This window comes from Coregonus clupeaformis, chromosome 1 (genome assembly GCF_020615455.1).
Source record: "Coregonus clupeaformis isolate EN_2021a chromosome 1, ASM2061545v1, whole genome shotgun sequence".
NCBI classification, from domain to species: Eukaryota; Metazoa; Chordata; class Actinopteri; order Salmoniformes; family Salmonidae; genus Coregonus; species Coregonus clupeaformis.
The window spans coordinates 7,143,785-7,171,284 of record NC_059192.1 but is presented as its reverse complement, the minus strand read 5'-3'; the positions used below and the strand labels follow the sequence as shown (position 1 = coordinate 7,171,284).

General features: G+C 46.8%; 1 long non-coding RNA gene across 1 annotated transcript in view; it reads right to left on the bottom strand.

Annotated features, from left to right (window-relative positions):
• LOC121577295 overlaps positions 1 to 27,500 on the bottom strand; it is a 67,442-nt gene that overhangs the window by 15,870 nt on the left and 24,072 nt on the right. Inside the window, exon 2 of the long non-coding RNA XR_006002607.2 lies at positions 13,161 to 13,295. This is a non-coding gene — a long non-coding RNA (uncharacterized LOC121577295). The remainder of the gene's footprint in view (positions 1 to 13,160; positions 13,296 to 27,500) is intronic.

The window sequence follows — 27,500 nt, the reverse complement described above, 5'->3', positions numbered from 1 at the left end:
GACCCAGAGTCTTGTGAGGCGTGTGTGTGTGTTTGTTCTCGATATGAACCAGGCTCTGAGCATAGCTTACAGTCCCTAAAATGTAATTCCTACACAGCCCTTAAAGAGACCCTGCCATGCCTTACCCTGTCCTACCTTACCCTGCCATGCCTTAACCTACCATACCCTACTCTACCTCACCCTGCCATGCCTTAACCTACCATACCCTGCCCTACCTTACCCTGCCATGCCTTACCCTGTCCTACCTTACCCTGCCATGCCTTAACCTACCATACCCTACTCTACCTCACCCTGCCATGCCTTAACCTACCATACCCTACTCTACCTCACCCTGCCATGCCTTAACCTACCATACCCTGCCCTACCTTACCCTGCCATGCCTTAACCTACCATACCCTGCCCTACCTTACCCTGCCATCCCTTAACCTACCATACCCTGCCCTACTCTACCTCACCCTGCCATGCCTTAACCTACCATACCCTGCCTTACCCTGCCATGCATTAACCTACCATACCCTGCCCTACCTCACCCTGCCATGCCTTAACCTACCATACCCTGCCTTACCCTGCCATGCATTAACCTACCATACCCTGCCCTACCTCACCCTGCCATGCCTTAACCTACCATACCCTGCCCTACTCTACCTCACCCTGCCATGCATTAACCTACCATACCCTGCCCTACCTCACCCTGCCATGCATTAACCTACCATACCCTGCCCTACTCTACCTCACCCTGCCATGCCTTAACCTACCATACCCTGCCCTACTCTACCTTACCCTGCCATGCCTTAACCTACCATACCCTGCCCTACTCTACCTCACCCTGCCCTATCCTGCCCTACCTTACCCTTCCCTACCATACCCTGCCCTACTCTACCTCACCCTGTCCTGCCCTACCTTACCCTGCCCTACCTTACCCTTCCCTACCATACCCTGCCCTACTCTACCTCACCCTGTCCTGCCCTACCTTACCCTTCCCTACCATACCCTGCCCTACTCTACCTCACCCTGTCCTGCCCTACCTTACCCTGCCCTACCTTACCCTGCCCTACCTTACCCTTCCCTACCATACCCTGCCCTACTCTACCTCACCCTGTCCTGCCCTACCTTACCCTGCCCTACCTTACCCTGCCCTACCTTACCCTGCCCTACCTTACCCTGCCCTACCTTACCCTTCCCTACCATACCCTGCCCTACTCTACCTCACCCTGTCCTGCCCTACCTTACCCTTCCCTACCATACCCTGCCCTACTCTACCTCACCCTGTCCTGCCCTACCTTACCCTGCCCTACCATACCCTGCCCTACTCTACCTCACCCTGTCCTGCCCTACCTTACCTTACCCTTCCCTACCATACCCTGCCCTACTCTACCTCACCCTGTCCTGCCCTACCTTACCCTGCCCTACCTTACCCTGCCCTACTCTACCTCACCCTGTCCTGCCCTACCTCACCCTGCCCTACTCTACCTCACCCTGTCCTGCCCTACCTTACCCAACCCTACCTTACCCAACCCTACCTTACTTTGTTTGCTGAGAATGTTTGTGCAGTAATTTCCTACGACCGACAAACACTTCTGGATCATGAATCGGCAGCTACACACTGATCTCCCTCAGCCTCCCAGATCTGGGATACTACATTCACTCCTTTGTTCCCAGCACAGCGGGCCTACCTGTTGCTCCTGGCTGAGATCACCTACGGCAACGCTGGCTGAGATCACCTACGGCAACGCTGGCGACGAAGAAGGAGGAAAGGGGAACTCCAAGCTCGGCTGAAAAGACGGGCTACACAGCCTCCTCTTCCTAGCATCCTGATGGCTAATGTCCAATCGCTGGAAAATAAACTCTGTGAACTCAGAGCAAGGCTTCAATCGCAGAGGGACATCAGGGAATGCTGTGTCTTTGTTTTTAACTGAGACTTGGCTTACGGACAATACACTCAACTCTGCTATTCAACAAGACGGTTTATACAAAATGGATCGAACCGCGGCTTCTGGTAAGAGTCAGGAGGAGCGGTATGTTTCTGCATAGACGATTCCTGGTGTACAGAAGTTGAAAACATTGAGAGCTCCCGTTCACCCGACCTGGACTTTCTGATGCTAAAATCCAACCCCACTGTACTGTATGCCGAGGGAATTCACATATGTTACTATCACAGCTGTGTACATACTGCCACAAGCTAACACCAAGGCGGCACTCAGCGAACTGTAAAAGATCATTAGCCAGCAAGAATCCTCTCACCCGGAAGCAGTCTTTATTGTCACGGGTGACTTTAACGAAGCATGTATAAAACAAATTTTCCCAAAATGCAGTGCTTGACAATGTATACACAAACATCCGTTACGCGTACAAAGCCATCCCCCGCCCCTACTTGAGCCAATCAGATCATGTCTATCTGTTCCTACTTCCCGCCTACAAGCAGCAACTCAAGAGGAAGCCACCAACACAGGGAATAGTGAGGCGCTGGACAGAGGAGACAGGGAATAGTGAGGCGCTGGACAGAGGAGGCAGACTCAATGCTGCAGGACTGTTTTGAGAATACTGATTGGAATGAGACCACCCAGGTCTCATCCATCAACATTGAGGAATATACACTACATGACCAAAAGTATGTGTAAATCTGCACGTCGAACATCTCATTCCAAAATCATAGGTATTAATATGGAGTTGTTCCCCCCTTTGCTGCTATAACAGCCTCCACTCTTCTGGGAAGGCTTTCCACTAGATGTTGGAACATTGCTGCGGGGACTTGCTTCCATTCAGCTACAAGAGCATTAGTGAGGTCGGGCACTGATGTTGGGCGATTAGGCCTGGCTCGCAGTCTGCGTTCCAATTCATCCCAAAGGTTTTCGATGGGGTTGAGGTCAGGGCTCTGTGCAGGCCAGTCATGTTCTTCCACACCAATCTCGACAAACCATTTCTGTAATGACCTCGCTTTGTGCACGGGGGCATTGTCATGCTGAACAGGAAAGGGCCTTCCCCAAACTGTTGCCACAAAGTTGGAAGAACAGAATCGTCTAGAATGTCATTGTATGCTGTAGCGTTAAGCTTTCCCTTCACTGGAACTAAGGGGACTAGCCCGAACCATGAAAAACAGCCCCAGACCATTATTCCCAGATTCGCCCGTCGGACTGCCAGATGGTGAAGCGTGATTCATCACTCCAGAGAACGTGTTTCCACTGCTCCAGAGTCCAATGGCGGCGAGCTTTACACCACTCCAGCCGACGCTTGGCATTGCGCATGGTGATCTTAGGCTTGTGTGCAGCTGCTCGGCCATGGAAACACATTTCATGAAGCTCCCCGACGAACAGTTCTCGTGCTGACGTTGCTTCCAGAGGCAGTTTGGAACTCAGGAGTGAGTGTTACAACCGAGGACAGACGATTTTTACGCGCTACGCGATTCAGCACTCGGCGGTTCCATTCTGTGAGCTTGTGTCACAATAACAGCACTTACAGTTGACAGGGGCAGCTCTAGCAGGGCAGAACATTTATGAACTGACTTGTTGGAAAGGTGGCATCCTATGACGGTGCCACGTTGAAAGTCACTGAGCTCTTCAGTAATGCCATTCTACTGCCACTGTTTGTCTATGGAGATTGCATGGCTGTGTGCTCAATTTTATACACTTGTCAGCAACGGGTGTGGCTGAAATAGCCGAATCCACTAATTTGAAGGGGTGTTCACATACTTTTGTATATATAGTGTACATCGTCAGTCACAGGCTTCATTAGATGATGTTGTACCCACAATAACAATCCACACATACCCCAACCAAAAACCCTGGGTGAACGGAGAGAGCCCGTACTGCAGCATTCAATGTCAGCAGAACGAACCCTCGGTGCCACATGACAAGCAGGTACGAGCTCCATAAATCCATTAGGGACTCAAAAAGACACAAACTTGAATTGATGTCCGACAACTCAGGCTCACTTCACATGTGGCAAGGACTACAGACTATCACAGACTACAAAGACAAATCCAGCTGCCGCGGTGCCCACGGAAGCCTCCCTCCCAGATGAGCTTTAACACATTTTATGCTCGCTGCGAGGCAGACAATACCGAGCCATCCAGGAAGAGTCTCGCTGTTCCGGACGACCAGGTGTTTTTGCTCTCCGAGGCTGACGTGAGGAAAACGTTCAAAAGAGTGAATACTCACAAAGCCGCCGGCCCAGATGGCGTCCCTGGCCGCGTCCTCAGAGTGTGTGCTGACCAGCTGGCGGGCGTCTTCTCTGACATCTTCAACCTGCCCCTGTCCCAGGCTGTAGTTCCCACCTGCTTTAACCTTTTACTAGCAGTGGGCTAAATCAGGGTCACACAGAGTGTTTCTTGATAGTCTTAAACAAATCCACTTTGAAACAAAAGTATACATCTGACACACATGGTTATGAGCATAAAAAAAGAAGACACCTGTACCATGTCAGATATAGAGTTGAAATGTATTCAATGTTGAGTTTGCATCCCGATATTACACTTTAAATACATCACAGAAGACTGAATATAACAAAACCGTTTGACATAGAAACACCGGATTTTCAGCCTGTTTTTTTTTTTTAAAGAATGTTTATTAATTATTAATAACATTCCATCCACGAGGCCGCTAAGTCATGTGACTGCAGGAACGGGTATCGGAGACCGCCATCGTCCCAGAGACAATCTGTTCCCCTCCCCTGAACCCCCATTCCCCAGCTGTATAATTAATTAATGCGGTTTTGTGTTTATTGTGAAAACCCAGAGCTCCGGAGTCCATGTTGAGAGAGAGAGAGAGAGAGAGAGAGAGAGAGAGAGAGAGAGAGAGAGAGAGAGAGAGAGAGAGAGAGAGAGAGAGAGAGAGAGAGAGAGAGAGAGAGAGAGAGAGAGAGAGAGAGAGAGAGAGAGAGAGAGAGAGAGAGAGAGAGAGAGAGAGAGAGAGAGAGAGAGAGAGAGAGAGAGAGAGAGAGAGAGAGAGAGAGCAGAGAGAGAGAGAGAGAGAGAGAGAGAGAGAGAGAGAGAGAGAGAGAGAGAGAGAGAGAGAGAGTGAGAGTGAGAGAGAGGAAGACAGAGATAGAGAGAGAGAAAGAGGAAGACAGAGATAGAGATAGAGCGAGAGAGAGAGAGAGAGAGAGGAAGACAGAGAGAGGGAGAGAGAGAGGGAGAGAGAGAGAGAGGAAGACAGAGAGAGGGAGAGAGAGAGCGAGAGAGCGAGAGGACATTCACCCCGTCGCGCTCACCTCTGTCATCATGAAGTGCTTTGAGAGGCTGGTCATGACCCACATCAAGGCCAGCATGCCAGGCCCACTGGACCCACTCCAATCTGCCTACTGCTCCAACAGATCCATGGAAGATTCCATTTCCATCACTATTCACACGGCCGTAACACAACTGGACAAGAGGAACACGTATGTGAGAATGCTGTTGATTGACTACAGTTCAGCATTCAACACTACTGTTCCCTCCAAGCGCGACACCAAGCTCAGAACCCTGGGTCTGGACACCACCCTCTACAACTGGATCCTGGACTTCCTGAGGGGCAGACCACAGGCTGTGAGGATTGGCAACAACAGCTCCTCCCTGCTGACTCTTAACACAGGGGCCCCCCAGGGGTGTGTCCTGGACTTCCTGAGGGGCAGACCACAGGCTGTGAGGATTGGCAACAACAGCTCCTCCCTGCTGACTCTTAACACAGGGGCCCCCCAGGGGTGTGTCCTCAGTCCTCTGCTGTACTCCCTGTTCACCAACGACTGTGTGGCTTTGCGCAACACCAACTCCACCACCAAGTTTGCTGACGACACCACGGTTGAAGGCCTGATAACCAACAACAACGAGTCAGCCTATAGGGAGGAGGTAAGTGAACTGGCAGCCTATAGGGAGGAGGTAAGTGAACTGGTATTGCGGTGCCATGACAACAACCTCTCTCTCAACATCAGCAAAACAAAGGAGCTGATGGTTGGCTTCAGGAAGCAGAGGAGGGAACATACCCCGATTCACATCAACGGGACTGCAGTAGAGAGAGTCAGCAGTTTTAAGTTCCTCGGCGTCCACATCACCGAGGACCTGACATGGACCAACAACACCACCAAGATGGCGCAACAGCGTCTCTACTTCGAGAACGTCCTGACCGGTTGCATCATGGCCAGGTACAGGAATTGCGTCATCCACGATGGCAAGGCCCTCCAGCGAGTGGTGAAGAAAGCCCAGTACATCACTGGGACCTTGCTTCCACCCACCCAGTACATCACTGGGACCGTGCTTCCACCCACCCAGTACATCACTGGGACCTTGCTTCCACCCACCCAGTACATCACTGGGACCGTGCTTCCACCCACCCAGTACATCACTGGGACCTTGCTTCCACCCACCCAGTACATCACTGGGACCGTGCTTCCACCCACCCAGTACATCACTGGGACCGTGCTTCCACCCACCCAGTACATCACTGGGACCTTGCTTCCACCCACCCAGTACATCACTGGGACCGTGCTTCCACCCACCCAGTACATCACTGGGACCTTGCTTCCACCCACCCAGTACATCACTGGGACCTTGCTTCCACCCATCCTGGACTAGTCGAAACGGTGCCTGAGGAAGACCCGCAGCTGTTCTCTTCCTTACCGTCAGGCAGACGGCATTGGAGCATGAGTTCTGATGCCAACAGGCTCAGAGACAGTTTCTATCTACAAGCCATCAGACTACTGAACACTTGAACTGGACTGACCACCTGCTATGATTCTCCGCACCTTAACACACATCACAACGGCTGCTACCAGACTCTTATTACGATTGCTAAATACTGCACAATTTAATCCCCCCTTCCCCCAAAACACGTGTACATATTGTTCTATAAATTGTGCCTTCCTGTATTATACTGATGCTAAAATGTTTATTCTATTCTACGGAGACATTTACTTTATGTTGGTATTCTTCTCTTGTATTAGTTCTTATTGTTCTTGCATTGTCTGGAAGGAACCTGCAAGTAAGCATTTTGTTGGATGATGTACACTGAGTGTACAAAACATTAAAAACACCTTCCTAATATTGAGTTGCACCCCTCCGTTTTGCCCTCAGAACAGCCTCAATTCGTCGGGGGCATGGACTCTACAAGGTGTCGAAAGCGTTCCACAGGGATGCTGGCCCATGTTGACTCCAATGCTTCCCACAGTTGTGTCAAGTTGGCTGGATGTCCTTTGGGTGGTGGACCATTCTTGATACACACGGGAAACTGTTGAGCGTGAAAAACCCAGCAGCGTTGCAGTTCTTGACACAAACCGGTGCGCCTGGCACCTACTACCATACCCCGTTCAAAGGCACTTAAATATTTTGTCTTGCCCATTCACCCTCTGAATGGCACACATACACAATCCATGTCTCAATTGTCTCAAGGCTTAAAAATCATTATTTAACCTGTCTCCTCCCCTTCATCTACACTAATTGAAGTGGATTTAATAGACATCAATAAGAGATCATAGCTTTCACCTGGTCAATCTATGTCACGGAAAGAGCAGGTGTTCTTAATTTTGTACACTCAGTGTATACCATGCATATCCTGTACATACGACCAATAAAATGTTTAACTTGGATAAGCGCGTCTGCTAAATGACTACATTTTTTTTTTTTATTATAATAATACCCTACCCTTCCTGACTGGTTGGCTGACTGGTTGGCTGACTGGTTGGCTGACTGGTTGACTGACTGGCTGGCTGGCTGGCTGGCTGACTGGCTGGCACTGACTTGCCGGCGCTGGTCCCAGGAGGTTGTTTCTGACGTCAGTAGGAGAGATGGGGGCCAGCCAGGCCTGTGGGCCATTGATGGATGTGCTAGGTCTGTGAGGCAGGCCACCCTGTGTGCGGGTGGGGGTGGGGGTGGCGGGTGGCACAGATTCAACTTGGCCTGTTCCAAACACATCTAATGACCCATAGAGTTCAACTTGGCCTGTTCCAAAACACATCTAATGACCCATAGAGTTCAACTTGGCCTGTTCCAAAACACATCTAATGACCCATAGAGTTCAACTTGGCCTGTTCCAAACACATCTAATGACCCATAGAGTTCAACTTGGCCTGTTCCAAACACATCTAATGACCCATAGAGACAACCATTTCCTTCCCTCTCCCTCTTTTTATTCATTCTGTCTATCAAATCAAATCAAATTTTATTGGTCACATGCGCCGAATACAACAGGTGCAGACATTACAGTGAAATGCTTACTTACAGCCCTTAACCAACAGTGCATTTATTTTAAACAAAAAAAGTAAGAATAAAACAACAACAAAAAAAGTGTTGAGAAAAAAAAGAGCAGAAGTAAAATAAAGTGACAGTAGGGAGGCTATATATACAGGGGGTACCGTTGCAGAGTCAATGTGCGGGGGCACCCGGCTAGTTGAGGTAGTTGAGGTAATATGTACATGTGGGTAGAGTTAAAGTGACTATGCATAAATACTTAACAGAGTAGCAGCAGCGTAAAAAGGATGGGGTGGGGGGGGCAGTGCAAATAGTCCGGGTAGCCATGATTAGCTGTTCAGGAGTCTTATGGCTTGGGGGTAGAAGCTGTTGAGAAGTCTTTTGGACCTAGACTTGGCACTCCGGTACCGCTTGCCGTGCGGTAGCAGAGAGAACAGTCTATGACTAGGGTGGCTGGAGTCGTTGACAATTTTGAGGGCCTTCCTCTGACACCGCCTGGTATAGAGGTCCTGGATGGCAGGAAGCTTTGCCCCAGTGATGTACTGGGCCGTACGCACTACCCTCTGTAGTGCCTTGCGGTCAGAGGCCAAGCAGTTGCCATACCAGGCGGTGATGCAACCAGTCAGGATGCTCTCGATGGTGCAGCTGTAGAATTTTTTTGAGGATCTGAGGACCCATGCCAAATCTTTTTAGTCTCCTGAGGGGGAATAGGCTTTGTCGTGCCCTCTTCACGACTGTCTTGGTGTGTTTGGACCATGATAGTTCGTTGGTGATGTGGACACCAAGGAACTTGAAGCTCTCAACCTGTTCCACTACAGCCCCGTCGATGAGAATGGGGGCGTGCTCAGTCCTCTTTTTTTTCCTGTAGTCCACAATCATCTCCTTTGTCTTGGTCACGTTGAGGGAGAGGTTGTTGTCCTGGCACCACACGGCCAGATCTCTGACCTCCTCCCTATAGGCTGTCTCATCGTTGTCGGTGATCAGGCCTACCACTGTTGTGTCGTCGGCAAACTTAATGATGGTGTTGGAGTCGTGCCTGGCCATGCAGTCATGGGTGAACAGAGAGTACAGGAGGGGGACTGAGCACGCACCCCTGAGGGGCCCCCGTGTTGAGGATCAGTGTGGCAGATGTGTTGTTACCTACCCTTACCACCTGGGGGCGGCCCGTCAGGAAGTCCAGGATCCAGTTGCAGAGGGAGGTGTTTAGTCCCAGGATCCTTAGCTTAGTGATGAGCTTAGAGGGCACTATGGTGTTGAATGCTGAGCTGTAGTCAATGAATAGCATTCTCACGTAGGTGTTCCTCTTGTCCAGGTGGGAAAGGGCAGTGTGGAGTGCGATAGAGATTGCATCATCTGTGGATCTGTTGGGGCGGTATGCAAATTGGAGTGGGTCTAGGGTTTCTGGGATTATGCTGTTGATGTGAGCCATGACCAGTCTTTCAAAGCACTTCATGGCTACAGACGTCAGTGCTACGGGTCGGTAGTCATTTAGGCAGGTTATCTTAGAGTTCTTGGGCACGGGGACTATGGTGGTCTGCTTGAAACATGATGGTATTACAGACTCAGTCAGTGACATGTTGAAAATGTCAGTGAAGACACTTGCCAGTTGGTCAGCACATGCTCGGAGTACACGTCCTGGTAATCCGTCTGGCCCTGCGGCCTTGTGAATGTTGACCTGCTTAAAAGTCTTACTCACATCGGCTACGGAGAGCGTGATCACATAGTCATCCGGAACAGCTGGTGCTCTCATGCATGCTTCAGTGTTGCTTGCCTCGAAGCGAGCATAGAAGTGGTTTAGCTCGTCTGGTAGGCTTGTGTCACTGGGCAGCTCGCGGCTGTGCTTCCCTTTGTAGTCTGTAATAGTTTTCAAGCCCTGCCACATCCGACGAGCGTCAGAGCCAGTGTAGTATGATTCAATCTTAGACCTATATTGACTCTTTGCCTGTTTGATGGTTCGTCGGAGGTCATAGCGGGATTTCTTATAAGCGTCTGGGTTAGAGTCCCGTTCCTTGAAAGCGGCAGCTCTACCCTTTAGCTCAGTGCGGATGTTTCCTGTAATCCATGGCTTCTGGTTGGGGGTATGTACGTACGGTCACTGTGGGGGACGACATCATCGATGCACTTATTGATGAAGCCAGTGACTGATGTGGTGTACTCCTCAATGCTGTCTGAAGAATCCCGGAACATGTTCCAGTCTGTGCTAGCAAAACAGTCCTGTAGCTTAGCATCTGCGTCATCTGACCACTTTTTTATTAACCGAATCACTGGTGCTTCCTGCTTCAGTTTTTGCTTATAAGCAGGAATCAGGAGGATAGAGTTATGGTCAGATTTGCCAAATGGAGGGCGAGGGAGAGCTTTGTATGCGTCTCTGTGTGTGGAGTACAGGTGGTCTAGAGTTTTTTTTCCCTCTGGTTGCACATTTAACATGCTGGTAGAAATTAGGTAGAACGGATTTAAGTTTCCCTGCATTAAAGTCCCCGGCCACTAGGAGCGCTGCATCTGGATGAGCGTTTTCCTGTTGATTAATGGCCTTGTACAACTCATTCAGTGCAATCTTAATGCCAGCATTGGTTTGTGGTGGTAAATAGACAGCTATGAAAAATATAGATGAAAACTCTCTTGGTAAATAGTGTGGTCTACAGCTTATCATAAGATACTCTACCTCAGGCGAGCAAAACCTCGAGACTTCCTTAGTATTTGATTTTGTGCACCAGCTGTTGTTTACAAATATACACAGACCGCCACCCCTTGTCTTACCAGAGTCTTTTGCTCTATCTGTATGTATGAACACATGACTGTAAGTCTCTCTGGATAAAAGCGTCTGCTAAACGGGATATTAGATATTACCTTTCTCTCTTCATCTTTCGTTCTATAACTTTATCTCCCTCTCGCCTCAACAGGCTCTGTACGCAATGAGGTTAACCAACGCTAACCATGGCTAGCTGCTAGCTACCGCTCCATTGAGATGGTGATGGTGAGCGTATAATAGGAAAGGTCTTCGTTGCCTGGAGACCTGCTACTGTTCTTATAAAGGCTTTAAAGTTCAAAGTTCATTCATACAGCACTGCATAAACGCTTCACAAATCACTTATAAACAACCGTGGCGAGCTGGTGCACCATGGGAGATGGTGAGTGGTGTTTACCTGGCCTGCTGCTTTTGCTCTTATAGGTCATTCATAAAGTCTCCATAGGCACTACATAGAGGTTGTTAACATGCAGGCCTGCTGCTACTGCTTCTCTTATAAAGGCTTCATACCATAAAACTTCAAATAGCTCGGGCCTTTATTTGCTTAAATCAATGAACACAACAGGCACTGAATAGAGACAGGCTTCTATTTGAGCCAGGCTTCTATTTCCTTATTCGCACACAGCTTTTGCTCATTTGAATAGTAAAATAATAATAATAATAATTAGTCATTTAGCAGACGCTCTAATCCAGAGTGATTTACAGGAGCAATTAGGTTTAAGTGCCTTGCTCAAGGGCACATCGACAGATTTTTCACCTAGTCGGCTCGGGGATTAGAACCAGCGACCTTTCGGTTACTGGCACAACGTTCTTAACCACTAAGCCAGCCGCCGTATTGTTTAATTCCAGCATTCACTTCCAGCAGTAACCACGTTTCCTACAACCATTTCATGCAGATTAATTACCTGACGCATGAAGACAGAAACGACATGGTGGGATCTACAGTAAATAATAATATGCCATTTAGCAGATGCTTTTATCCAAAGCGACTTACAGTCATGCGTGCATACATTTTTGTGTATGGGTGGTCCCGGGGATCGAACCCACTACCTTGGCGTTACAAGCGCCGTGCTCTACCAGCTGAGCTACAGAGGACCACGACCAGTAAAAATAATGATGTGAGAAATGGCGGTGGAGACATGGAGTCACACGATGATACAGCATGTTGTGTGCTCCTCCCACTACGACATGGGAAACCATGCAGTTTATTAGGCTACAGATTAAATAAGTTATGATGAACTTCACAGGGTGGTGAATGTGCACGGTGATGAGCTTTTCTCTTTTCCAATAAATACCGAGGGTCTTATTCTGGTGACATGATGATCGATTCTTGGTTACCGTCTGACAAATACAAATAATATTGCTCTAATCCATAATAATCTCATAATGTAGATAGTCTACCACGCTGTATCTGCCAGCTGTTGGCTGGAACGCCCGTGCCAAGACCAGAGTGGGAACATTAGCTATTTAACAGTTTTAGTGACAAAACCATCAGTAGAGTTGAAAATGCCATTTAAAAACCCATTTAACTTGTATTTTTTATTCGGTAAATGGGAATTTAACCAAAAGTATGTTTGATGGAAACACCTCTCTGGTGGGAAAATGTGGATATTGTTTTATGCAGATTTTAGAATATTCGCATTGAAAATCTGTCGCAAATTGGATGGAAACCTAGTGTCACGTTTATTTTGTCTTAGTATGCCTCTTTAAAAAAATAAAAATTAAAAAATAAATAATTCCTTGACAATAATTATTCTCCTCTTTGACTGTGCATTTTCGGCCGTTCTTACGTTTGCCACTAGAGGGCGATCGGCCAATTTATAGGTTTCTGTACTCCCGAAGTTGTTGACCGTTATTGTATTTGCCAGTTAGCTAACAGTTCTCAGCTGTTAACAGCCAATGGCTAGCAGTTTCTTACTGCCGATAAAAATGGATGATTGCCATCATTTTATCAAGTCATTACTGAATTATTTAATTATACAAATCAAACATTAAAACCTCGTAAACAATTCATGGTAATTCATGGTAACCTCGTAAACAATTCATTTAGACCCGGCGTTTATTTGAAACAGGCGTTTATTTGCTGAAATGTGTCCCGTTGCCCGGCTATTAAAAAGGGACAGGTGGCTATTTGAGACCTGGCGTTTAATTGAAGTTTTACGGTCTTCATAAGGACGACACAACTCCTCTATAAGCTAGCTGGTGCTCCATTGAGACCTATGTAACAGGGTATCGTGAGTGGTGTGTGTGTGTGTGTGTTACCTGCAGGCTGGATGCCACAGCTCTTCCTCTTGTGCCATCTGTCCAGCGTCTCTGAACTCACGCTCTCCGACACAAACTCATCCAGCATCTGAGGATGAAGGGAAAGATACGCCTTCACTTTGTCATCCGTCAGACCTACACAATAACACAGGACAGAGAAGGACATCAGCTCTTTCATTCATTCATAACCTCTAATTTATTACATCTTTCATTCATTCATTCATTCATACATACATAACCTCTTTCATTTATTACATCTTTCATTCATTCATTCATTACCTCTTTCCTTTATTACATCTTAGATTCATTACCTCTTTCATTCATAACCTCTTTCATTTATTACATCATTCATTCATTCATTCATTCATAACCTCTTTCATTCATTACCTTTTTCATTCATGACCTCTTTCATTCATTACATCTTTCATTCATTATATATTTCATTTATTCATTTCCTTTTTTCATTACTTCATTCATACATTCATTCATTCCCTCTTTCTTTCATTACCTCATTCATTCATTCATTACATAATAATAATAATAATAGTCACGCCCTGACTCAGGGGACTCTTATATGTTGAGTCAGGGTGTGTATATTCTTTGTTGTGTATGTTCTATGTTGTGTTCTAGTATGTATAGTTCTATGTTGGCCGGTGTGGTTCCCAATCAGAGGCAGCTGTCGCTCGTTGTCTCTGATTGGGGATCATACTTAAGCAGCCTATTGGCACTGACTAGTTGTGGGATCTTGTTCCGTGTAAGGTTTGTTGTGTGTGCTACCTTGGACTTCACGGTTCGTTTGTTATTTTGTCGAGTGTTTACAGTTAAAATAAACATGTACGCATATCACGCAGCCTTGGTCTGACCCGTCATTGAACGAACGTGACAATAATAATAATAATAATATGCCACATCTTTCATTCATTACATCTCCCTGCTGAAAAAAACAGCATAGACCAGTATAGGCTGGTGACCAGCCTTCCTTGTGTTTTCGCTGGTGACCAGCCTTCGTTGTGTTTTCGCTGGTGACCAGCCTTCGCTATGTTTTTGCTGGTGACCACCCTTCGTTGTGTTTTCACTGGTGACCAGCCTTCGTTGTGTTTTCGCTGGTGACCAGCCTTCGTTGTGTTTTCGCTGGTGACCAGCCTTCGTTGTGTTTTCGCTGGTGACCAGCCTTCGTTGTGTTTTCGCTGGTGACCACCCTTCGTTGTGTTTTCGCTGGTGACCACCCTTCATTGTGTTTTCGCTGGTGACTACCCTTCGTTGTGTTTTAGCTGGTAACCTGCTTTGTTGTGTTTTCGCTGGTGACCAGCCTTCCTTGTGTTTTCGCTGGTGACCAGCCTTCGTTGTGTTTTGGACACTGGTGAAAAGCATATACTGATCATAAATTCACCAGCATATGCTGGTCACCCGCAAAACCAGCATCAACTCACATTATGCTAGCTTGCAAAGTGAAGTCTGATTCCTACTGGAATCTAACCTGAGTGGGGGTATCCAACAATTGGAACTTTTATTCTCCCGCAAACTGCAAATCAGAATGACTACCAGGATTAGGACGATCAGTGAATGAGACTACCTAAACCATGTCAACTGGAACAACAACCATTTCAGTAACAGGTGCAATAAGTGTATGTTATTTATCTTTTTTTGTAGCAATTCTAAAAATCTAACTGCAATAGAGCATGCTGGGAAATATGATAATGATGGGTGTGGTTTTGCAGACCAGCTTGACCAGACCCTGCTGGACCAGCATACAAAAAAAGGTTTGAGGGGTTCTTTGTTTTTGTTTTTAATGTCAGGAAGGGTTCTTTCCTGCTGTGATGGTGGTGAAGAACCGTCCTAGTCTTTCCCTCTCCACCATGTTTTCCTTTTACGCCATGAAACGCTTCTTATTTTTCTTCTTTGGAATTTGATTGGCGGATCACATGCAACTTTTAGGTGCATACAGCGCCACCTACTGTACTGGACTGTGAGGCCAGTCACAGGCTACCTACATAAAATTCTCTTAATTAGTCCTGTTTCTCTAAGAAAGTGAAATGTAGCCCTAGACACCACCACCTACGCTCATTAAAAACCCATTACCCCATTCCACTACTTTGACCCTATCTGCTCCTGCACCATGCCAACGGCCTGGGAGGACGGGACACCAACCCTAAACACACCCTGTAACTCTTCTGAAGTCAGACCATCAATGTTGCACCTGAAACAACGCAGTGGATTCGGCACAAAAGCTGTAAACAGGATAACTGATATATACTAACATGACTTTGTCTGGTAGTGACTCTGACTCAGAATGTAAAAAAGGGTTGACAGTGACTCCTCTGTTTCACCACGCTCCCCACTAGGTCTGCGGCGCAGCCAAAGTCTCGCGTCACGAACACCAGGAATCTTCAACTTCAATTGCTCCATCTCCACACTTAACGCTGCCATGAAATGCTACACTGTTAAAAAAGTTGCTGTAATTTTACGGTACACTACAGGCCCACTGGTTGCAGTAAAAATATGTTAAACAACAACACGTTAATACATTTTTACTGCTGAATTACGGTGTTATTGCTGTAAAAGGACATAATGCCGGTTACTTGAGACTTACATCACTTGGGATTTGAACTCACAACATCTTGATTGCCAATGACCGGAATTTGCTGCTATGCCACCAGCTCTGTGGGCATGACAGAGATTGGTCATAGATTTAATAGCAAGAAAACATTTCTGCACTTTGACAATTATTGACTTGTTTTTGGGCAACTTTTAGCAGATTATCCCAACGTAAAAAATTGCAGTGCTCAGGGACACTTGATGTAAAGTGTGCATAAATGCTTTTGGGGATTTGAACTTGCAAGCTTTTGGGTGGAAGGGCATTCATTAATGTTTCAGCAGTGCCACCAGGTATATCTTCATTACCAATAATATATATCCACACACTCTCGAAAATTAGGGTATAGTTAGGGTACAGTGTTGTTCCCTGGGGTACATAAGGTACCTTCACATGGTAGTGGTCAGTTCCTTTTAGGGTACATGGTAGGGTGCGTGGCATCACCTTTACAGTAGGAAACATTCTGGGTATGTGTAAATTTACTTGGCGAATAAAGGTGATTCTGATGTGCAGATAATCTAATCTAAATGGTACATTTTTCTACCCAATATTTTGAATACAAGGTACTATCGTCACTGTGCTTAGAAATGTACCTGTGGGGTTAATTAGCATATTTGGGGGTGTGGTCTAACATATGTGTATTTGCACCAACCATCAGTGGAAGTGTTGTACCAGTAGCTGACTGTACTTTCACTAAACTTTTCTGTTTACAAGAAAGCTTATAACATTTGTTGACAACTACTAAGTATTACTTGTGGTGAGCACACTCAGGGCCCAGCGTCACCGTTGGCAACAAACTGATCTTCCAGTCACACCATCATGTTAGTGAGCGTGACAACACTAAGTTAAATACTTGCAGCAAGCGGACAGTAAGTTCCTGAAAATTAAACATGAACTTCCCTAGTGACCAACTGCAATTAAGTTACTGGAAGAGGCACAGCAACTTCATCACAGTACAACTCTTGATTGTCACAACCTCTTACAAAGAATGTGGAACTGACAGTGGACAAATTAGGTGCTCAACTGTCATCACATAACAATAAAACCACTTAAACTGGTACAACACTTCCACTAACAGTTGGCACAAATACAACATATTTTACACCATGCCCCCAAATATGCTAACGCAGCCCTGCCAGCACATTGCCCCCACCTACATCTCAAAGTGCAGTGAAAGTAAGGTAGACAACAACAACTAATTTTACAACAATAACACCTTAATTCAACTGTTAAAAAAATACTGTATTTTGCCTGCAACTCAGTAGCCTGTAACTTACTGTCAAATTACAGGTAATTCTGCCATAAGCACATCTGAAGAATCCTATATGTATAACAGTAGAACCTGGCATTGGTTCTACCTGGAACTAGAGGGTTCTTCATGAGAGGGTTCTAAATGGAACTCCAAAAGCAAGTCAAGATTTTTTAAAAACATGACTTAAAAAACATTAGCCTATGCAACATTAACCATTTAAAAACAGTTCTGTAGCATTGAGGTTAGTGCAGTAGGCTATTGGCCCAATACATTATCACAGCACATTGGCTTTGCTCGATTTGCCCTGTCAATGTTCAACGTTTTTGGTATATGATCACACTGGTAATAGATCATTTGTTGTATTACTTGTGAGGCACAGCTGAGTGAGCATAATATTTTATTTTATTTTACTGGACTGATGGCCTGCATCTGATGGTCAGTCTGAGGGGAGGGAGGGAGGGAGGGAGGGAGGGAGGGAGGGAGGGAGGGAGGGAGGGAGGGAGCACAGTCCCTCCGCTCTCCCTCCCTCCGCTGAGAAAAGTCTTCCAGCTGATGGCGAAACTCAAGTCGCACTGCGTTATTTCTTCCTCATGCACCAATTCACGTTGTCACTCCTATGACCAGAGAAAGTGAAATAGTCCTTGATATTTAAAAAAAAGACACAAGCCGCTAATAATAACAACAATGCAGTCTTATTGAAACACTTTGCTATACTCATTCATTGCAGCTGTTGTAGCGTGGGTGGAAGTAGGGAGAACACGCATGGCTTCTAAAAGGTGTTAATGTTGACAGTGCTGAACAACCAACTCAAACATTGACTTACTTATAAAAAACAGCAGCTCTTCGCTGTATTCATTGAGTCTCTTGTCATGGTTTTAAAAGTTTTGAAATCTCCCGGTATCAACTTTGCTGTGCGCTCAAGGTTTCTTTTTACAAATCTATGGCTCGAGGAAACTGTGCAGACGCGTTGATCTGAGCTATCTGATTGGCCATCGGTAGGCCTATAGGTGCACTTGATTTGCTCTCTGGGCCTGCTGGAGTTCTACCTTCAGATACAGCCTTGCCGGCGCCAGGGCTGCTGAATCAAGTGCACCTACCGCCAACAGCGCCAGGGCTGCTGAATCAAGTGCACCTACCGCCAACAGCGGCAGGGCTGCTGAATCAAGTGCACCTACCGCCAACAGCGCTAAAATAAAATATATAACGCAAGGCTTTATCGTATTTTTTTTTTACAGGAATGTTTGGTGATGGACTACGAATGCGATCGACCGGTTGGTGACCTCTGACCTACAGGGGAAAATCAAAGGGTTCTACATGGAACCCAAAAGTCTTCCCCCCCATAGGGACAGATGACAGAATGTCTATTAGTTCTAATCTTTTAACAACCTAAATCACAGATCCAGTGGCGTAGCAGGAAATTCAGGTTGTGAGTTCAAATCCCCAAGTGAAGTTGACTTCCATGTAATCAAAACCACGCCCATCATTATCATATTTCCCAGCATGCTCTATTTCTATTTTTCTAAACTAATCAAAATCTGTATAGTGGACATACTGCACCCGTTATTTAGATGGTTGTTTTAGTTTAGATGGTTCAGGTAGTCATTCAATATTTATTTTTTTTACTCTGGCAGTCATTCTGAATGTAGATTTTGGGAATCCTCTCTGACTGGATTTCAATAGGAATTGGACATTACTTTGCAAGCCAGCATAATGTGACTTGATGAGGGCTTAGCTTTAGCGATGGCTGGTCACCAGTGTCCAAAACACAGCGAAGGCTGGTCACCAGTGTCCAAAACACAGCGAAGGCTGGTCACCAGTGTCCAAAACACAGCGATGGCTGGTCACCAGTGTCCAAAACACAGAGAAGGCTGGTCACCAGTGTCCAAAACACAGAGAAGGCTGGTCACGAGTGTCCAAAACACAGCGAAGGCTGGTCACCAGTGTCCAAAACACAGAGAAGGCTGGTCACCAGTGTCCAAAACACAGAGACGGCTGGTCACCAGTGTCCAAAACACAGAGACGGCTGGTCACCAGTGTCCAAAACACAGAGAAGGCTGGTCACGAGTGTCCAAAACACAGAGAAGGCTGGTCACCAGTGTCCAAAACACAGCGAAGGCTGGTCACCAGTGTCCAAAACACAGCGATGGCTGGTCACCAGTGTCCAAAATACAGAGAAGGCTGGTCACCAGTGTCCAAAATACAGAGACGGCTGGTCACCAGTGTCCAAAATACAGAGACGGCTGGTCACCAGTGTCCAAAACACAGAGAAGGCTGGTCACGAGTGTCCAAAACTCAGAGAAGGCTGGTCACCAGTGTCCAAAACACAGCGAAGGCTGGTCACCAGTGTCCAAAACACAGCGATGGCTGGTCACCAGTGTCCAAAACACAGCGATGGCTGGTCACCAGTGTCCAAAACACAGAGAAGGCTGGTCACCAGTGTCCAAAACACAGAGACGGCTGGTCACCAGTGTCCAAAACACAGCAAAGGCTGGTCACCAGTGTCCAAAACACAGCAAAGACTGGTCACCAGTGTCCAAAACACAGCGAAGGCTGGTCACCAGTGTCCAAAGCACAACGAAGGCTGGTCACCAGCGATAACACAACGACAAGCACAGACCAGCATTGACCAGCTTGAAATGTATGCCGGTATATGTAGCATTTTTCAGCGGGCTTTCATTCATTCATTCATTTATTCAATAATTCATTGTATAGTACCTCTTTCAATCATTCATTCATTATATATTTCACTCATCTATCTATTGGCAGAGAACGGAAGACAAAAAATCTGACAGAAAATAGGATATAGCTTCCTCTAAACACAGAGGGATATAGCTTCCTCTAAACACAGAGGGATATAGCTTCCCCTAAACACAGAGGGATATAGCTTCCTCTAAACACAGAGGGATATAGTTTCATCTAAACACAGAGGGATATAGCTTCCTCTAAACACAGAGGAATATAGCTTCCTCTAAACACAGAGGGATATAGCTTCCTCTAAACACAGAGGGATATAGCTTCCTCTAAACACAGAGGGATATAGTTTCCTCTAAACACAGAGGGATATAGTTTCCTCTAAACACAGAGGGATATAGCTTCCTCTAAACACAGAGGAATATAGCTTCCTCTAAACACAGAGGGATATAGCTTCCTCTAAACACAGAGGGATATAGTTTCCTCTAAACACAGAGGGATATAGCTTCCTCTAAACACAGAGGGATATAGCTTCCTCTAAACACAGAGGGATATAGCTTCCTCTAAACACAGAGGGATATAGCTTCCTCTAAACACAGAGGGATATAGCTTCCTCTAAACACAGAGGGATATAGCTTCATCTAAACACAGAGGGATATAGCTTCCTCTAAACACAGAGGGATATAGTTTCCTCTAAACACAGAGGGATATAGCTTCCTCTAAACACAGAGGAATATAGCTTCCTCTAAACACAGAGGGATATAGCTTCCTCTAAACACAGAGGGATATAGTTTCCTCTAAACACAGAGGGATATAGCTTCCTCTAAACACAGAGGGATATAGCTTCCTCTAAACACAGAGGGATATAGTTTCCTCTAAACACAGAGGGATATAGCTTCCTCTAAACACAGAGGGATATAGTTTCCTCTAAACACAGAGGGATATAGTTTCCTCTAAACACATAAGACGTCAAAGCTCGTTGAAATCATGACGTAATTCCAACCAGCTATGTCCCCTGGGACAGTGGTGACTGGGACAGTGGCGGTAGTGCTGCTGCGTCTCCGGGGAGAGGAGGCCCAGCAGAGGCAGCAAGAGGAAGGAGGGAGAGAAGGAGGCGAGGAGAACTGAATTGTTGCTTAATAGGCAATTAGGTCGTTGAGAGCTCTGTTTATTATGTGTGTTGTCGGGGACGACGGGGAGAACAGCCATTTGCCTGGACATCACTGAACCTTCACTGAGGTAGAGTTATTCTTAATGGACATGCTGGCGTCTGTCTACACTGTCCTTTCTGTGTGTGTGTGTGTGTGTGTGTGTGGGTGTGTATATGTATGTATGTATGTATGTGTGTGTGTGTGTGTGTGTGTGTGTGTGTTTCCGGTGACAGTCATTTTGTAAGTATTGAGGCTATTGATTCTGTGCCTAGTTTTCTGAATAGCCCACTGGTTTGACAAATAAAGCATGACTACTTCATTTTTTCTCCACAAAATTACAATCACAGCGCTGTTAACTACCACTAACAGGTCCCGATCATTATCATAAAGGGATTTTTTTTTTATTAAATAAATACCTAACGCAACAATGCTGTAAGGTTGGTAGGAGGAGATATGAACCTTTACAATTATATGCCACGAATATATAAAGCACTCCGCACGTCATCGTCGTGATACGGCAGAGAGTGAGACAGGGAAGCAGTAGCCGCGAAGTCCTGTGTACTTTAAGAAGTTAAATGAGAAGGTGGTGAAATGCAAACTTTGTGAGTTGGAATTGAGCTACAATGGCAGCACAGGTGCAACGCTTAACCATCTGAAAGGGAGGGACTGTGAGACCCAAACCGTCGCTGGCAGCGCAGCGTAGGTGCCCAACAGCAGACACAAGACAGGCTCTTCACACCAGAAGAAGTGCAATAAGAGACAGAGTTAGAAAATCACAGCGCTGATGACAGAAATGATTGCAGTTGATAAGCGGCCAACGTCAACGGTAGAGGACGTCTGCTTCAATACCCTGATGTCATCTGGAACCAGACTACTAGATACCATGTCGAAAACCTTGACGGTCCGGATGGAGAAATTGTGCAATGATTGCTCTGCAAGTACAAAGCAAGAGCTCTCGAACACCGTACGTGGCGTTAACAACAGTATTGTTGGACGTCTGTGAACACACTCTCATACATCACTGCAACGAGCCGTCACAGGAAGTCCCATGTACTGGCCACTGAGAACATGGATGAGAGGCACACAGTAGAGAACCTAAAAAATTTAACTACCATCGTTGCTGAGGGGTTGGGGGACAGCAGTAAGGTGAGTGCTGTCTGGTAGGTAGTCATAACTGCGGTAGATTGAACCACACTGCCCCCTAGCGGTCATACGCAGGACCATATGTGCATTGTGAATTCACATTTAATTTTATGATTTAAAAATGCCTGTTTAAACGTTAGATCGTTTTTTTTTTTTACATTTATCACATACCTAGTCAGGTCCCAAATGTATCAAAATCAAATCAAATGGAACTTTATTAAAAGCATTTAGGACTTAAAACAATACAATAAAAGATAACGTAAAAACCCTAAAGGACATTTAAAACGCCACACTGTACCAACTAAACTACAGAGCTTATAGATTTCAGTCAGAATATATATTATGCTTGAAAGTATAGTAATTGTAGTCAGTCACCAAAACTCCTGTGAGAGAATCTGAACACATTTATCAAATTTGCTCACTAAATGCCAGGATATCGGACTGCCTTCAGCTGGGAAGCATGTGTTCTGCTGCCCTCACACACACAAACACACACACACACACACACACACACACACACACAAACACACACACACAGTTCAGATGGACAGATGGAGTGAAATCAACTAGCATAACACGCGAGTAGGATCTATAGCAGGGGTAGGCAACTAGATTCAGTCATGGACAGATTTTTGTCGGAGTGAATGGCCAGCGGGCCGGAACATAATTATAAATCATTTCTACACTGCAAATTGACCACAACTAAGCCCAAAAATAGATTATATTTGAAAATAACAATAATTTCATACCTTGATTATTCATGGGAATACTTGGAAACAGATTTCTTAAATTAAACTCATTTTAAGCTGAATTCCAGGTGATTTTACAGTTATTTGTTACCAAAGAAATGTATATTAGACTTTTGGGTATGTTGTGGTGAACTGTCATTACAATTGTAGGCAGTTATATCATCAAAATCAATCAATTAAAGCACATTTTTTGGGCTCATTCAGTAGTTTTTACATGATTAAGTAGAATCCTGTTGAAAAATAATGTTAAAAGTATAATTTATATTCATAAAACATAAAAATTATACTGTTGCCGCTTCCTGTAGTCATCGATTTTTTATTTATAGCCCAGTTTCAAAACACCGTTTTTAAATGTCTAAGTTACAACAATGTCAAACATAAATATTACACCCTACTCATAAATGTGTCACACTTGTGTTCAGATTACTTATATTATTATATTATAGTATAGAACCTTATCAACTGCACACACACCAACATTTACCAAACGGCCACTCTAAACTGGAAATCAGATGAATCACCTCACATCGATATTGTATTGAAATCAATGGAACTGGGATAGTAACTGTGGCGATGTACCGTTTGCGCTCTTCTAAAAGACAAAACACAACGACCTTGGGTATACTATATGTCCCTGTAGTAGCCATTTATCAACTCCTCTCCTTGTGGGACAATGTTTCCGGTAGATGGCAAATACAAAAAAGGAAACAACACTTCTTTGACTGGATAACTTCAACGAATCATCACCTCACATGTACACTATATATACAGTGGGGAAAAATGTATTTAGTCAGCCACCAATTGTGCAAGTTCTTCCACTTAAAAAGATGAGAGAGGCCTGTAATTTTCATCATAGGTACACGTCAACTATGACAGACAAATTGAGGAAAAAAAATCCAGAAAATCACATTGTAGGATTTTTAATGAATTTATTTGCAAATTATGGTGGAAAATAAATATTTGGTCACCTACAAACAAGCAAGATTTCTGGCTCTCACAGACCTGTATGTCACGATCGTCTAAAGGAGCGGACCAATACGCAGCGCGTGGAGTGAACATGATGACTTTATTAAATTAAAGCAACCACGAAAAACAACAAATGACGATACGTGAAGTCCTCTGTGACACCGACAGAACATAGAACACTGGAACAATAACCCACAAAACAAAGGAGAAAACACACAGAATATATATGGCTCCCAATCAGAGATAACGAGCCGACAGCTGACACTCGTTACCTCCGATTGGGAGTCATTGACGACAACATACAACCACCTGGAAAAACAACCCACAGACCTGCAAACATAGAAATACACCCAACAGAACTACCAACATAGAAAAACACCCAAATCCCCAACAAAACAACATACACTCTAGCTCACATACAAAAGTCCTAGAGCCAGAGTGTCACAGTACCCCCCCCTAAAGGTGCGAACTCCGGGCGCACCAGCCCACAGTCTAGGGGAGGGTCTGGGTGGGCGTCTGTCCACGGTGGCGGTTCTGCCCCTGGTCGTGGTCCCCACCCCACCTTAGTCACCAGCTTCCCTAGCCTCCTCCACATTACCCCCCCCCAACTAAACCCCACTGGGTTAAGGGGCGGCCCCGGACTAAGGGGCAGCACCGGACTAATGGGCAGTACCGGACTAAGGAGCAGTACCGGACTAAGGGGCAGTACCAGGCTAAGGGGCAGCACCGGACTAAGGGGCAGCACCAGGATAAGGGACAGCACCAGGATAAGGGACAGCACCAGGCTACGGGGCAGTACCGGACTAAGGGGCAGTACCGGACTAAGGGGCAGTACCAGGCTAAATGGCGGATCCTGGCTGGCTGGCTCTGGCGGATCCTGGCTGGACGGCTCTGGCGGATCCTGGCTGGACGGCTCTGGCGGACCCTGGCTGGACGGCTCATGGCTGGCTGACGGATCTGGCTGCTCATGGCTGGCTGACGGATCTGGCTGCTCATGGCTGGCTGACGGATCTGGCCATTCATGGCTGGCGGAAGGCTCTGGCTGATCCCGTCTGGCGGAAGACTCTGGCTGCTCCTGTCTGGCGGAAGGCTCTGGCTGATCCGGTCTGACGGAAGGCTCTGGCTGCTCCTGTCTGGCGGAAGGCACTGGCTGATCCTGTCTGGCGGAAGGCTCTGGCTGATCCTGTCTGGCGGAAGGCTCTGGCTGATCCTGTCTGGCGGAAGGCTCTGGCTGATCCTGTCTGGCGGAAGGCTCTGGCTGATCCTGTCTGGCGGAGAGCTCTAGCGGCTCCGGTCTGGCGGACGGCTCTGAAGGCTCATGGCAGACGGGCGGCTTTGCAGGCTCAGTACAGACGGGCAGTTCAGACGGCGTTGGGCAGACGGGCAGTTCAGACGGCGTTGGGCAGACGGGCAGTTCAGACGGCGTTGGGCAGACGGGCAGTTCAGGCGCCGTTGGGCAGACGGGCAGTTCAGACGGCGTTGGGCAGACGGGCAGTTCAGACGGCGTTGGGCAGACGGGCAGTTCAGGCGCCGTTGGGCAGACGGGCAGTTCAGACGGCGTTGGGCAGACGGGCAGTTCAGACGGCGTTGGGCAGACGGACAGTTCAGGCCCCGTTGGGCAGACGGCAGACTCTGGCCGTCTGAGGCGCACCGTAGGCCTGGTGCGTGGTGCCGGAACTGGAGGTACCGGGCTGAGGACACGCATCTCAGGGCTAGTGCGGGGAGAAGCAACAGGGCATGCTTGACCCTGGGGACGCACCGTAGGCCTGATGCGTGGTGCCGGAACTGGAGGTACCGGGCTGAGGACACGCATCTCAGGGCTAGTGCGGGAAGCAGCAACAGGGCATGCTTGGCCCTGGGGACGCACCGTAGGCCTGATGCGTGGTGCCGGAACTGGAGGTACCGGGCTGGCGAAGCGCACCGTATCCCTGGTGCGTGGAGTAGGAACAGGCCGGGCTGAGCTGGCGACGCGCACCGCATACTTGGTGCGTATGGCAGGAACAGGCCGAACCGGGCTGGCGACGCGCACCTTACACTTAGTGCGAGGGACCGGAACAGGCCGTACCGTACGGGGAACACACACTACTGGCTGCACCTCGGGACTAGGAACGGGCCGGACCGAACTGGTTACACACCCCAGTACCTCACGCCGTGCCTCAACACCTTCCTTCCCTGCTTTACCCAGTAGCCCCCTTGACCTGGTAGCCCACTGAATCCGTCCCTTCTCTGCCTCCGTCAGCCCCCTTAACCTGGCAACCCTCTGACTCTGCCTTGTGGCAGCCTCCTGCTGCTCCGTCGCCCAAGCCATGTGCCCCCCCAAAAATTTCTTGGGGTTGCCTCTCGTCCTTCCGACGTTGGCTCTGCCGACGCCGTTGCTCCTCTCTCCGTCGCCTCTCCTCTGTTTCGCTCCATGGACGGCGATCCATGCCGTCCAGGATTTCTTCCCACGTCCAGGACCCTTTACCGTCCAACAGTTCCTCCCATGTCCAGACCCTTTGCTCCTGGACGCGCTGCTTGGTCCTTTTTTGGTGGGTTATTCTGTCACGATCGTCTAAAGGAGCGGACCAATACGCAGCGCGTGGAGTGAACATGATGACTTTATTAAATTAAAGCAACCACGAAAAACAACAAATGACGATACGTGAAGTCCTCTGTGACACCGACAGAACATAGAACACTGGAACAATAACCCACAAAACAAAGGAGAAAACACACAGAATATATATGGCTCCCAATCAGAGATAACGAGCCGACAGCTGACACTCGTTACCTCCGATTGGGAGTCATTGACGACAACATACAACCACCTGGAAAAACAACCCACAGACCTGCAAACATAGAAATACACCCAACAGAACTACCAACATAGAAAAACACCCAAATCCCCAACAAAACAACATACACTCTAGCTCACATACAAAAGTCCTAGAGCCAGAGTGTCACACTGTAACTTCTTCTTTAAGAGGCTCCTCTGTCCTCCACTCGTTACCTGTATTAATGGCACCTGTTTGAACTTGTTATCAGTATAAAATACACCTGTCCATAACCTCAAACAGTCACACTCCAAACTCCACTATGGCCAAGACCAAAGAGCTGTCAAAGGACACCAGAAACACAATTGTAGACCTGCACCAGGCTGGGAAGACTGAATCTGCAATAGATAAGCAGCTTGGTTTGAAGAAATCAACTGTGGGAGCAATTATTAGGAAATGGAAGACATACAAGACCACTGATAATCTCCCTCGATCTGGGGCTCCACGCAAGATCTCACCCCGTGGGGTCAAAATGATCACAAGAACGGTGAGCAAAAACCAGGACGACTGATCCGTGTAAAGGAAAGAATGAATGGGGCCATGTATCGTGAGATTTTGAGTGAAAACCTCCTTCCATCAGCAAGGGCATTGAAGATGAAACGTGGCTGGGTCTTTCAGCATGACAATGATCCCAAGCACACCGCCCGGGCAACGAAGGAGTGGCTTCGTAAGAAGCATTTCAAGGTCCTGGAGTGGCCTAGCCAGTCTCCAGATCTCAACCCCATAGAAAATCTTTGGAGGGAGTTGAAAGTCCGTGTTGCCCAGCGACAGCCCCAAAACATCACTGCTCTAGAGGAGATCTGCATGGAGGAATGGGCCAAAATACCAGCAACAGTGTGTGAAAACCTTGTGAAGACTTACAGAAAATGTTTGACCTGTGTCATTGCCAACAAAGGGTATATAACAAAGTATTGAGAAACTTTTGTTATTGACCAAATACTTATTTTCCACCATAATTTGCAAATAAATTCATTAAAAATCC